General features: G+C 48.0%; 1 long non-coding RNA gene across 2 annotated transcripts in view; it reads left to right on the top strand.

Moving 5' to 3' along the window:
• Nucleotides 1–14,278, top strand: part of LOC135906536 (uncharacterized) — a 125,589-nt gene that overhangs the window by 110,454 nt on the left and 857 nt on the right. For both annotated transcript variants that reach the window (XR_010565759.2, XR_011508565.1), the window contains one exon: nucleotides 14,157–14,248. This is a non-coding gene — a long non-coding RNA (uncharacterized lncRNA). The remainder of the gene's footprint in view (nucleotides 1–14,156; nucleotides 14,249–14,278) is intronic.

The raw sequence follows: 14,278 nt of genomic DNA, 5'->3' as shown, positions 1-14,278 counted from the left end.
GAAAGCCGTCTATTACGTCGGGCGACGCAACGAAATGAGACGACGAGAGGAAGACGAGGCTGACGTTGGGAGTACCGTCACATCTCGCGTATAGTGTACGTACTGGAGAATACATCGGACGATGACGAAGAAAGGTAAAACGTAAATAAGCGCTGATCCTTCTACCTGTCCTCATGCAGCGTTGCGGGTCGTGAGGTCATAAACAAGCAATTAGCCAAATTATTTAGCAGCGGGAGGTTTTGTTCTTGATTTCGACCCGTCGAGTGTGCTTTTTTTCTATAGTACTCGTGTACCACAGTTTTTAGGTGTTCTCTGTGTTTCTTTGCGGCTGCTGGCGGGGGGACGGGGGGGGGGGTTGCGGAGAGGGTAGGAAGGTAGAGCGTTTCGCGCTATCCATAACCAAGTTAACAATGCGAACGAGGCCAAAAGCTGCAGTTAACAAGGAATGCACGGGAAAGTGACGGCGAGTGGAGGAAGGCAATGACCAATCTTTTAAAAGGTATGATGTTATCTAGCTCATTCTCTAGTCTAGCTTTTGTCAAAAGTTTCAGTGAAACAGTAACAAAGCGCGCGCAACTTGAAATGTGTACGCCATCTTGCTCGTGCTACATCGTGTTTTTTTATATTTTTTTTAGTCCTATTACGTACGGATAACTTCACGATATACATCGCAGTTCCGATTTGGCCGATAGTGTTTTTATTCGGCATGTCGTATTACGCGCGAGATTCCGCGGTATCTGGCGGGCGAGCGCGCGCGCGCGTTTTTTTATTCGAAGCGAGCGAGGAAGGGCGCCGCTCTCTCTCAGTATATGCGTTTCACCCTGGAAGCGTTCGACCTTTCGGCGTTCGATAGGAGGCGAGGGAGGCCATTGTTTTCGGCCGAAGGCTGCCGACGCTCGGTCACGATCCGCCCGGAGGCTGTGTGGCTATTCGAGCCGCGGTGATGACGGCACTTGCAGCGCGGGTGGCAATTATATTTCCAAACCCCAGCGTTTATTTATTTACCTTTATTTTTTTCTAAATGCGCTGGCCCCGTGCGAACGGTAGAAAAATACGATATGAGAAAGACGGAGAGAGAGAGAGAGAGAGAGAGAGAGAGAGAGAGAGAGAGAAAGGCAAAGGAAAGACAGGGAGGTCAACCAGAGATTATCTCCGGTTGGCTACCCTGTTCTGGGGGAAGGGAAAGGGGACGCAATAGGTGAGAAAGAAAGAAGGATAAAAAGAAAAGGAAAAAAAAACCTAAGCACACACACGCAAAAGAAGAAAGGCGGAGAAAAGAATGGAGGACCTACGGCCCGGGCAAGGATGCGAGTTTTGTAGCAAGGTCGAGACGTTTCAGCTTTCCGTCCGAGCGGGGTCTGGTATTGTGTGTGCGCGCGTGTGCGTATGCGTGTGCGTTAATCGGATGCAGCGGCCCACAGTTGTCACGGGTTGAAAGCGACGGTGGTTATTTGGCAGGTGTGACAATATGTCGCTTTCCAGTGGGAGTAGGTCGCGGTTCTTCCTTTCTAATTGAAGACCTTATCATTGTTATCTTATCGTGATTATCTTACTTATCGCTCGCGACAGTGATTCGCGAGGCGTTTGTAGTACCAACGTCTATTCTGTTGCGGTGCCTTCTCCGCCAGTTGAGCAAGACGCACTTGCCTAATTAAGGACACATTATTACGTTGTCCTTCCAGCTTGAAACTTGATATGAACGATAGTCTCATCGGCATGTCTTTAATTTGTTGCCTTGGTTGACCCCTGTTGGTCACTTCTGGTGTCACTGAGGTTGCCTTGTCATTTTTGTGCAGAGCTAAGCCCGCGACGCGGTCGCAATTATTTGTACGTGACGTACACACGATGTTAGTCAGTGTGGACTCCTTTGCAGACTAAGCTCAGTGATATTAAAGCCCACGAAACGGCTTTTGATATACATCATACATTTCGGAATGCCCCTTTCCAACCAACCCATAGAAATTACTTTTGCTTTTTCTTCGCGTCCCCTCTTATAGGGAGGCCAGCCCAACTTGCAGTATAACAGGAACCAAATGCACCCGACTTGAAATGTCTGTGTCATTCGTCTATTGGCTTCTCACTCGGTCATTTGAAGGCTATCCTCGGCCCATGGCCTGACACTGCAATTTCAATGCGTGCAACAAAAGTATTGTTGAACTTCCTGCAGGACACCAAGCTCGACGAGCGTCTCTAGCGAGGCAACTGTCTCGTGTACATAAGCACTCGCCACTTCTCTTATCATCATCATCCATCCCAATACTTTCAGTCCCCTTCCCTCTTCCCCAGTGCAGAGTAGCAGACTAGGGCGCACTAGCTCAGGTCGACTTCTCTGTCTTTCCTATCAATAAATTCTATTCATTCATTGATTTGAAGGCGGCGCCATAGGTGTTAATGGTCTGCCTTCGCAGCGCCGTGACGCAACGCAACGATGACTTAAGCTACAACCGACTGCCCTTCGCTACAGAAGGGTCGAGCACGCAAGCGCGACGCCCGAGTGCTTTAGGCGGTGCACTCGTTTCTCTGCTGGAGCAACAAACAAAACGAAAGCTAACGGAGAAAGGCTCGTCGGGCCAAGTGACTCGATCGAGAGCGCTTACGACACCCAGGCCTACGCGTCCGGCAACGTTCGAGCAACGCTGAATCCCGGAGAGACCGGCTGCTCTTCCAACGCGTCGAACCTCAAGAAGGATGCCGAAGGATTGGACGCGAAACAGATTGGTAGTGGCAGCTCGCTCGGCTGACGGCAGCGAGCCAAAGAAAACCGGGATGGTGGCGGCGATATGAAAGGGTGGTGGTGGGGAGGTGGGGCGAGCACGGGAGAGTGAAGTCCGCGTTGAGACTAAAGCGTAGGCGGCACAAGAGCGAGGGAATGGAGTGTGATTGGAGACGGGAAGAAGTCCGGTGGCAGCCGGAGGAAGTCGCATCAAAACGCATTTGTCACTTGCCTCGTTCTCCCCGGCCCTGCTTGTTCGGACACCCCTCGCTCATCTTTTCTCCTTTGAGGGCTCCGATTTTGCGCTTTCCTGCCCATCGACTTCTGTCGGTAAATGCGCTGACTGTGTTCTGTCCTTTGGTTTGTTTGGGTGAAACTATCGCTGTCTCGGCAATGAACGGATATCCATATAATTTTTCGTTCCATCTCAGGAACGCCTGCAGAATTGATATCGCGACGTGGCCTTGCTTCTTGAATGTTGTCCCTTGTAATTGCGTTTTCCTTCTTTTCGCGATCTTTCGGGGAAAGAGGTTGCGGAATTCGGTTGCGGATATATATTTTTTTGTTATCTTAATAACGTCGTAAGAACTAAGATCGTTACCTGACCGTGCCCCTTGTGCTTTTCCCTTCTCGCAGCGCCTCGATCACCATCCCTCTCGCATGCCATTCGCGTCTCTTCTAGATTTCCCATTTTCTTCCGTAACGAATTCGCTATCAATGTCTTTTTCTCGTCCCCTTCTCTACACTAGGTAACTTTCCCGTAACGCGACGTCAGCGGCAGCATTCAATTCAGCCCACGGGCCTTAATCATTCACCTCGGACCTGAGTGATGTTAAAGGAGAGAATCACTGGTCTCGGCTTAGTCCGTACAGTCAGCCCGCCGTTCCTCCTTCGTCTCTAAATGCGTTCTATTTGACAATGCCTGGACATCTCCGACTTCAACGTTGAGTTTCAACAGCGTTAAGCGTGGGAGCACCAGCTATGCCGGATGCGACAAAAGGGATTGGGGAAGTATCGAACGAGCTGAGAAGACTACGTAACCAGACTTGCCGTTGGGCGAGTCAATGAAGGAAATGGTGAAGGGTGAAAAGGGGGGGGGAGGCAAGTCGAGTGGAATTGTTTTACGACGTGTCAATGCCGCGTCGCGCGTCCGCCGCTAGCGCTCGAGTGGCGCTGTTTGTTTTCTCTCGCCGTTTGTTCTCGCCTGTTGGCGCCATCGATCGCGGCGAATCTTCCCCATTGACGTCGTTCTTCGTCCTGCTGCTGTTACTGGTGCTGTTTATTTTTTCTAGTGTACTTTTTTGTCTTCGTTTGTTGTCCGCCTAGCGTCGCCTGCCTTTCTCTAGAGTCTCTTCCGTTTCTCCTTGTGTTTGTAGTTCATCGAATCAAACTCGGCGTCCGCTCGTTGCCCCCTCCCCCCCCCCCCCCCCCTCCGAGAGTCAACGAGGACACCGCGGGAAGTTGCTCATGTGTGTGTGTTTAAGTACGTCGCGTGGCGTGTGCCAGCTCTCATGCCTCTCTCTCTCTCTCTCTCTCTCTCGTCTGAGAGCCCCGGTCGACTTCGCAATTCATGTACGTAGCGTTGTTGTGTGATGGCTGCAGTGCGGGGGTGTGAAGGAGAAGATTGCGAGGGCGTGTGACAGCTTTTGGTCGACGAGGACGTGGACAACGACGGGAAGACGGTCTTTCTTTCTTTTTTTTTTTCAAGTTGAGAGAGGGCCGCCGATCGCTTCCTGCTGCTGAGCGCCAATATTTACAATTTTCGCGTCTTATTATTTGTTCAGTTGTTGTGTCCTATGCTTGCTTGTATTTTGCTTTTTGTCTGTTCTTTTTTTGTTTGTCCAGTCGTTCGCTTAGGTTGATTGACGTCACACTTTTTGGTGTATGTGAGTCATCAACCCCATCTCGAATTGAATTGTTCCGATTTCACTGTATTCTGTTCCAGATGGTACCAACGGACTCCCGAGTAAAGCAAACTGCTAAAATTGTGACGTGTGCTACCATTAAGCGTTCTAATCTATACTTCACTCTCTGATTGAAGATTAAAACGCGTCTCCTGGTACGTGGAGTTGAATTGTGGGGCTTAAGGTTTGGACAGTACAGATTACAGATGTTCTGTTGGTTCCCAAGTTGAATTGACACTTAGCTAAACAGGAAATACCTTGTAAACAATAGTGTTCTATACTTGTGAGCTCTCATCGTTTTTCTTTTTCTTTTTTTTCTCATCTCGCAACCGTTTCTTGCCGAGTGGTGTGACGGATTGCGATTGCCCGTTTAACTTAACTTTCTATATCAGTTGCGCTAGTTACGTAGTGTTCAATTAAATATTGCAATGCCCTTATTGAACTCATAGTTTCGCTTTCCCTTCTCTCCCCTCCCCCGTTTCACCCCTTTCCCCGCGTTTTTCGTTGTACTGTGTCGTTCCCTTCATCGTAGGACCCTGCCTCATTTCAAATCTCGTCGGCGAGCAGTCCAGATTTCGCGACTCGGCCGAGTCGTCGCGAGGGCAGACCGCCACGGGACGCGTCACTGTTCAATCTCAGCTCGCGGCGCGTCAAGCGTAAGGAGAAGGCGGCGTGCGGCGGCGGCAACAGGATGGCGGATTTGATGGTTTCCTCAATTGTCTCTCGGCACTGTTAGCAGCGGCAACCGGAGGTCTCCCTCCCAACGAAGCCCACTGGCCTCCTAACTTAATTCGCTCCTCTCGCAACTGCCGTTTAGTGCCGCGTTTTGCGTCCTTTGTGAGTTCGTGTTTTGCCCTTGGGCACCCGTTGAGGCCTCGTTGAAACGATTTGTCGTCTGCTTGCCGGATCTTCTCGGAACGTCTGTCTTCTGCCTCGAGTGAACGCGCACGAGCGTTGAGGGAGTGTGCCGCGGCGTCGGTCGCGATGCGTGTGATGTAAATTTGTCCCCGTGTCGTGACTGTCAACCACTGTCGTCGCGCGACTCGTGGCGTTGTTTCTGGCCCCCACATATGTGCTGTGCGGCAAAGCTACAGGCGTGAAACGTCGGGCTACTTCGGGAGCGCTGTTTTTCTTGAAGTATGTTAAACCAACTCGCCCACATCAAGCTTCTGCTTGAGGAGCTTTAGATATCGGTACCCGAGGTGGTTCAATGTGCTCCAAAACCTAAACGAAAGCCCGGATGTACTGCCGATAGCGTTCCCTAGATACGGGTGACTTCTTTCCAAAGCTCCCCGCTGACAAGCCCAGCGCTTCTTTGATGAAATGTTCTGCAAAAGGTTTTGCTCATTTGGTGCAAAGGTGTCTACTCTTATCATATCTAATCTAACTCTTACGTGACGCCTCCGGACCCATGAGAAACGAATAAATGAAATAAACTAAGGGTCAACGAAAGAAACAAAAAGAAGTATACCATGCCTGGATCTATACAGGTACCCAGATGTTGGTTAGGTTGAACAAGCGTTGCTGGATGGTCAAATATTACTATGCCAAGTTTTTGGAATTCTAGACTCGCACTGCATCGACTTAATTACGCGCTAATTAACGAAAAACAACGTTCACGTGTTTATGAAATTATTACCGACGAGCTGCCTCGATTGGTGCATGCTAGTTAATGCTGTTTTTCCACACATTCTAATACGTTTTGCTAGGAGATGAGATGTTAGATTTTTTTTCTGAAAACGAGGTAGCGTTCCGAGAACTTAATGCACTCTATCGTTAATTTTATGTTTATGTATATTTACTCAAGTTCTTACGGCGTCGGTAAAGTTGAGCGCAGGCTTACAGAAGCGTTCGCTAAAAATTCCAGTGCACCCTGTTGCCGGAGCCGCTTTTGGGATGTTCCAAAGCCGTGCCGTGTAATTTTCACTCATGTTTAGGTTCGCTAACTTTCGCGCTAGCCCGTGAATCGCTCGGCCCTAATTCCTCAAAGTCCCCGCATTAGGTAAGAACGGCAAGTTAGCTTCTTATTATTATTTGATTCCAGCGTAATCACCCTGCATCTTCGCTTTCCCTTCAGCGCGTTTCTTTTTTCTTTCTTTGACAGTTCTTCAAATGCACTACACGTTGCAGTTGTTCGTAGGCGGTCCTATTTCGCGTGTTGTCATTAGCGTTGGCCTCGTAAAAATCCGCGACGGCTATTTGCGAGTTCTTCTTGAGCCTCTGTGTCCTGTGGGTAATTTGAGTTCGCGCTCATTACCCACATTTTGGCTCGCCTTTCGTGGACTGATCTAAACCCCCCTGTAGTTCTAATGAGCGGTACGCGAAGTTCGTTCTTGTTTTGATTAATCGTTCTCGAAGTCGCAGTCGCTGCACGCCGTTTGATAATTGTTGCTAACGATGTAACCGAGCTCGTTACGTGCGAGTTGGAAGGGCGCCGCGGCGTGATAACAGCGACAAAAAATAAATAAAAAGTAAGGTCGAATTAACGCGGGATTACTTGGTCGCAGTGCTTTCTTTCGGACGGTTGGGAAATGTATCGCGTGTCTTATATTTCCTCGTCCATATATCATTCCGTGTATGCACACGTAGTAGTGAGCAAGAAATTAGCGTCGTAACGTTTCCCCACACTCTCATCTTGTCTCCACCTGTACAAAGTGCAAAGTCATCTCTCTCTCTCTCTCTCTCTCTCTCTCTCTCTCTCTCTCTCTCTCTCTCTCTCTCTCTCTCTTCGATAATGATTCGGTACTATGATCTTGCCATTGGCGAGATTCGGAAGGTACATTCGCATGAGTACGCAACTTATTTCGAACACTTCAAAATGGCGTCGCTCTCAGAGAATGTTCCTTGTTAGGACGCAGGGTCATGTGCTAAAACTGAAGATAAATTTCTGTCACAGTTTTGCAGAGCCCAGACGACAGCAGTCGTACGGGAACGGCTTCAGGTGACGCCGAATAAGAAGTGCTCGACCACGCGCGATTGTTAAAGGTGTAGCCTTTGAGCGGATCTTGCCTCCGGCTCCGAGCACGCTTCCTTACAGCAACGTTCATCCCGGTGTAGTGACGGCCATTTCATGGTAAAATATCATTACGGCGAGAGTCCTTGCTATTTGTGGTGGTGTTTGGCGTGCATCGGAAGCACGGGCATCATCCATTGGTTTATTATTACTTTTTCCAGGTCCAGCGGTATTTTTGCCGAGTAATTCTAATTCTTCACAGCACTTTCACCCATGCAGGATTACACGGTGTTGTCTCTTCTGCGTTCGTCCCTCGCTTCTTTCCTGCTTTTATTAGGTGATCATGAAATAGAGTAGCAGGAAGCACATGCATGTGCTTCCAGTTTCCTCACCTGGTCACAAAGCTAAATCTACCCATCTAACGAATATGTGCAGAAGTGTGAACTGACCTTGGCCTTGGTAAAGTGTTTTCGGACCATGAAATAGGGTAGCAGGAAGCACGTGCATACGCTTCCAGCTTCTCCCCCTGGTCACTAAGCTAAATCTATCCATTTAACGAATATGTGCAGGAGTGTGAACTGCCCTTGGCCTTGGTAAAGTGTTTTCGGACCCTGCTTCTCTAGCGATACGAACGGTGCTTTTCTTTTTAAAGTTAGTTTCCTCGTTTCTTACGCGTGGGTTTCGTTTTCTTTCGCTCATTCAGCCGAGTTTTGAAACGTGTGCGAGAAAGGTTTCGTTCAAGATGAATCAACAGGAGGTGAAAGCACTCGAGAAAGAAGGAGAGAGAGAGTGAGGGGAGCGAGGGAGGTCACGTGTTGCGTCTAGGGGCGTGAGCTTCAATTTGTAGCGCGCTACAGAAGACCGCTGCGGTGCACGCAGGTGGAGTTTAGGAAGTTTGCCACTTGGGATTTCGCTTTTATCTCGCCGCCCAAGTTTCGGATTTAGTTTTGTCATTTCTTCCTTTTCCTTTTTTTTCTTTTCTCTTTTAAGATGCGTACGAGACGCTGAGCGAGCTTTTGATAGAACTTAGCGCCTCACTGTTTACATCGTCTTCTCCTCTGGAAGTTCATTCATTCATTAAGTTTTGTTGCTGCTTTCTTCTTTTTTTTTCGAGGTCAGCCGCAGCCACTGCTATCTTGGCGTCGTGAATCAGCCTGAAAGGGGTGTGCGCGCTTACTTTTTGATTGCCGTATACACTCGCGTATAACGACCCCCACTTCTTCTCATTTTTCTTTTTTTTTCCTAGTTTTGACGGGGTGTGGCCCTTCCGTAAGAGCGAGCCATTTCGTTTTAGCTTAATTTTTCTTCCGGCTGTGCGCAATACACGGGATGCAGAGCGAACACTATTCTCCCAATGACTTTATTTGTTGGAACATAAACGGCCACGCAAACTGGTTCAAGTCTACTGCTCCCTGCTGTCGCTGTCGCCGCTGATCGGGGTCCGTTGGGCAGCGCACTCGTGGACACAGTCTTCCTTCGTGCCATCCGTGACGTTAGCTTTGCCTCGTTCTTCAAAGCTTTTCACAGCAACGTCCGAAAACACTGAGTACCACGTGCTCAGAATCAAAATGCAGACCAGGTGCGGCGACGCCCTTACCTTATACTTTGTTGTTGTTGTTGTTGTTGTTGTCAGGGTTCGGGCTCCCAAGTTAGCAAGGTGCCGCTCTTACGTGAGTGCGGCCCGTACTCGCGTGTATAAGGTATATTTGTCTTTCTTTCGCGTCTGTATTTTTACTTTCTGTCCTCGCGTTCACTCCGGTGGTCTTTCGTCAGCCCTGCGTGACTAGGCATTTAGCATCTGCAAAGAGGGCGTTAAATAAATAAACAAAAGGAGTGGAACAGTCGGTTGGGGAGGAGAGAGCCGGGTGGAGGTGGGGGGGGGGGGGCAGGGAGTCGGCGCCCTCCTCTTCTCCTCCGAATTGAAAGTCTCGAGAGTGGAAGAAACTCGGTGAATGGTTGTTCACAAGGGTCTCGGAAAAAGAAAAAAAAAACGTAGTCGCTACGCCGAAAACTGAAAGAGAGCCGACGTTGGCGTCGTGATTAAATTTTACGTTTTTTTATCTTTTCTTTGCATAATAATTACCGCGTTTTACCTGCTCTTAGGCGTCATTTTTGTTTCACTCTTACTTGGCCGTTTTGAACAGTTGCGAAAACGTGACGAAGCGAGCGGTGCGTTTTTGCCGCGTGTGAGCTTGGAATATGCAAGCTAAGGGAAGAATCGCTAGCTTGCTACGAAGATGGTGGTGTGTGTGTGTGTGTGTGTGTGTGTGTGTGTGTGTGTGTGTGTGTGTGTGTGTGTGTGTGTGTGTGCGTGTGCGCGTGCGTGTGTGTGTGTGTGTGTGCGCGCGTGCGTGCGTGCGTGTGCGTGTGTGCGCGCTGGGTAAGGCTGGTTGGAAAGTGGGGCGGGGGGAGGGAAAGGGCCTTCTGGCGCTTGTATACCGCGTCTATTCTTCCTGATGCTGTTTGTTTTTGTTTTCTTCTTTGTTTTGTTTTTCCGCAAGCGACAGAAAGTAATCTTCTTCTCGAGTGAGCACATAATGCTCAGTGTAAATAGCGAAAAAAAATTGCATGAAGTTTGTTTTATGTTGGGATCATGTAGTTTTGCTTCAAGTTGCAGAAAATGACATTTCAGTAAGATATCAACGTTACCGTTCGTTATCATATTTCCTCTCTTTTTTTTAAATATAGTAAACCTTGCCCACTAGTTCCTTTTTAACCTTCATAACTTGATACAGAACCAAACACAAATTACAGAGCGTGTTGTAGCCACGGGAATGCTGCATTTGCAAATTTCGTTTGACTTACTCCTGCGTTGCGTGCACACCTGCATTGCACTTGTGCTTTGCGGAGCTGCGTGCTTTCTGAAACTCGTCATCAGTAAAGGAGACTAAAGCCCAGCCAGAAATCTTGCCGAGAAGACTCGCTGTAACTAAAGGGCGTGTTCCCCTGCGATTTATTCGGTGAAGTATAGAAATTGTCGGCGAGAAAGCTTGTGAAATTTGCGAGAACGTCAATCATTGCGAGGACTTGAAAGAAAGCGCGGCGCGAAAATTTCGGCTAATCATAACGTGAGTTAGGAGTCTTTCGTCGTTAGAAGTTAAAACCCTTTGACTCATTGTGTTATTTGAGTCGCCGTAAAATCAAAGTTTCTCGTTTCACTCCCGATTTTCATGTCACCTTTCTCGATTACGGTAGCCCAAGCAAAGCTTGCAAACACGCTATGCAAATTCCTGCTAAGAGAGAAACATAAATCGTATTCCAGCACTGGTTGCAATTTGTTTCCTTTAAGTTCATTCATGCTAACTTCTAAAGTAGTAGATCTGTTTGCATACCTGCATTTACTTGTGAAATACTTGGTCTGCTTCATTCTTCAAACAAACAAAAGATACGTTGAATGTATAGACGTTTGTTTAGGGCAATCTAGATTAAACCCCTAATTAGGTACTTCCCGACCGCGTCATTACGGAAAATACAGATAACCTACGTTCAGTCCATTGTCTGCGCATATCCAGACCGTTAGATTAAAGCCAGGCGTGTTTTTAGTGAAGCCTCACGTGCGTACGTAGGACACGGAAGAAAGTTCGTCAACGCTTATTTCATTCCAGCCGAATCCGCCGTTATTGAAATGCGCAAGCCAGATGCATCCAAAAGAGCACACGCGCTCAGAGATGAGAGTCCACTGAGGGCTGCCGTGGATACATCGACTCGATCCTTCACGTGCGAGCAGCTCGAAAACCGACTTGGCACCCAACTTCACTTTGAGAACGGTATATCACATTTGGGCATCGGCTTCTAACTCCACGCGGAGGCGAAGGACTGTAGCCGAGAGATCACCAAGACAGGCAACCCGTAAGGACAGTTCATGACTATAGACACACATTTTTTTTCCCCCGGTATTAATCGGCGACGTCACGATACAGTCTTATAGGGGGCAAATAATCTAAAGCAGGCTAAGTTTTGTTTGCCTGCTCACAGGTGAAACTTGATGTGTTTCATCAGTGTCAAAACTTATTCTTTTTTTTTAGAGAGAGATTCTAATCGCGGTACGTCTTCTGCTCGGTGACGACTTTTCGCTGGAAAGTGTAGCGAGCTGTGCGGTAAGCAAAATCTTTCTGGATTGGCGTGTGCAAGTGCTGCTGCCACCTGTCAAGTCGCTTTACTCTGTTTCTTCGTACAACAACGTCTAAAGAAAACAGCACGGAGGAAGGGTCTCACACGCACAAGCACGGCATTATATTTTTTTAAAGTCTTTCTCACAGTCACACACGCACACACCAAGAAACATGTCTAAACGTTTAAGGCAATGTTGTAGTCGCTCCTGAGAGCCTTCAACGTTTATCAAAAATAAGTTACTTTTTTTCTCGACGTCCTGCAGTTTTCTTGTACTCTGGGTCGTGCGCGCGCGCGTTAAGGGTTCGCCTCGGCGAACGAGAAAAATAAAGAAACACATCACTCGCGCTATGTATCCTTTCACTCCACAAAAGAGAAAATAAAAGAAAAGCAAACCGAAGAACAGGCGCCATACACACGAACTTCTGCTACTTGCTGCAGCTTCTACGCTGTGAACGGTGCGCGTTATGTCGTCTGCTTCCTGGCCTTCGTGAGAAGCGAAAACTGGTATACGCACTTGCTGAGCAAACAATCGCAAACGGCAGCAAAACACGCGTTGAGCGGTTTTGAATAGTTTTTTTTATTATTCTTAGGCACGCCACGGTGAAGCCTGCCTCGTTGCTTCGTGTATAGCTCGAGCAACGACACCTGTCGGCAGGAATCACCGACCTCCTCTTCTCGGTGTGTGGACTGCGAAGCGCTAAAGAAAAGCACGTGCCGACGACGCCACGACTTGAGTAAATAAGCCTCGCCGGCGACCGCTACGGTTGCGGCGCACAACGGCTTCCAAGTTGCGGTGGTTTCCACACAGTGCGGCGCTGCGGTGCCTAGTGGCGCGTAGGGGAGCAAAACGGCGTCGAATCTCGTGGATTCGCAATTGTTTACGCCCATGATGGGCGTCAGCCCTGGAACGTCAGTGCTACTTCGGCACATTGACTACAGATCATTGTTCTGATGCGCTGTTTCGGAACATTTGTGAACGCATTAGGCCTAACATGTAGCGCTAGGCCTAACGTGTAGCGCTAGGCCTAAAACTCATTCGGTTGTCATACGTACACATTTCAAAATTGTGATTGTGCAAAATAATAATTCAGATCTTCCCGTGTGTGAACGAGCACTGAAATTTTAGAAAACGCCCATTAATTGAGATAAAAATGTTAGCCTTTGCTTCCCTTTTTTTTGTTTCACTCGTTACTTCAGAAAACTTACCGAGAAGCAAAAGAGGCACCGTTATTTTACCTCTGTATACCACCGAGCAGCAATCTTTTTGAATGGTCGGCGAATTGAACACTGACTTACCTTTTTTCTCCGTGCTGCATTTTAAACTGGAAGTACATAACACTTCGAAGCTTCCAGCGATGAATAGGTTTTACTATCGTGCGACGATTAAGCGTGTATGTTCAAGCCACAGTCTCGTTTACCTCGTAACGAGTATATCGCGACGTTCGAGCCGGGCGGGCGGCTTACCAGGACGAGAGTCTGCGGTGTAATATTTTGGTCCTCTGGGTTCGACTCCCGTCCCGCCCGAGACCCTGCCGACAGCCGGGGGTTCGAATCCCGTTTGCGTGCTGAGTTCCACCGTCGTTTCGTAGCGTAGTTGTCTCGCATCTCATCGTGTCGCCTTTGCTTTTGACGACTCGAGCTACAGATTGTGCTTTCGCTCTTCCGTCATCGAAAGCTGCATGTTTTCCACTGGCATTATTAGGCCAGTAGTATGTGAAGTGGCTTACGCTAGACGTTGTAGCATTGTTTAAGACAATGATATTGTTCGCATCTTCTTAATTTAACGTCTTCTTATTTTTGTTTTTTAGGTCTCGCGCTCAATGATGAGCTAAACTCGCCGGGAACTTAATTGTCCATCAGCCTTGAAGCATTAGGGCTAACCTCTAAACCAGCAGCAGTAAAAGATCTATATTGCATCAATAATATATTACCTTTTCTGTGAGACTAGGCGCAATTATTCAATTAGCCAGCGTCCTGACGGCCATTACCTGAACAAAAAAAGATAACAGGCTAGTCTTTGTAGTAGTACAATAGTATTTAACTCAGCTAGTTTGTTCAAAGGTAAGACAAGTACGAGCAGCTGAACCGAAAAACTACTAAAACAAAGGATTAAGACTTGTTAGTACAGCGACGTCCTTCTCCGTCTCCTTTAATCCTTTGTTGTTGTTGTTTTTTCGGTTCAACTGTTCACTCTTCTTCCGAAGTATGACTTCTTGAGAGAAGACTCCGCTGTCCTTAAAGCGCACGTTTTCTAAGCTTGGACCTTCCCGATGTTTCATTCGTGACAGAAAACTTCATTAGTCGCTCGTCTTTGCCTATGGGACCTCCTCCTGCACCCTAAATACTTGTAATTTGACCCAACTTCTGATTTTGATTCTGACTTCTGAATTCTGATTCTGACTTCAGTGACACCCTCACCACTTTGAAGCGTGCGAATTTCGTGCCATTTCTTACGTTTTAATTCGAAACGCAGGCGCCTGCCCTATGCCAGCTGTGCAGCGGATGACGTAATTCTCCGGCCTCCGTCCCAGCGAAAGAAAATATGTACTTGGCCACACCGAACTGGTAACTATGTTATCCTTTTTGGTTCCACGC

The sequence above is a fragment of the Dermacentor albipictus genome, chromosome 9, assembly GCF_038994185.2.
Source record: "Dermacentor albipictus isolate Rhodes 1998 colony chromosome 9, USDA_Dalb.pri_finalv2, whole genome shotgun sequence".
In the NCBI taxonomy this organism is placed as follows: domain Eukaryota; kingdom Metazoa; phylum Arthropoda; class Arachnida; order Ixodida; family Ixodidae; genus Dermacentor; species Dermacentor albipictus.
Note: the sequence above shows the minus strand (reverse complement) of the source record. Positions and strands in the feature narration are given on the sequence as shown.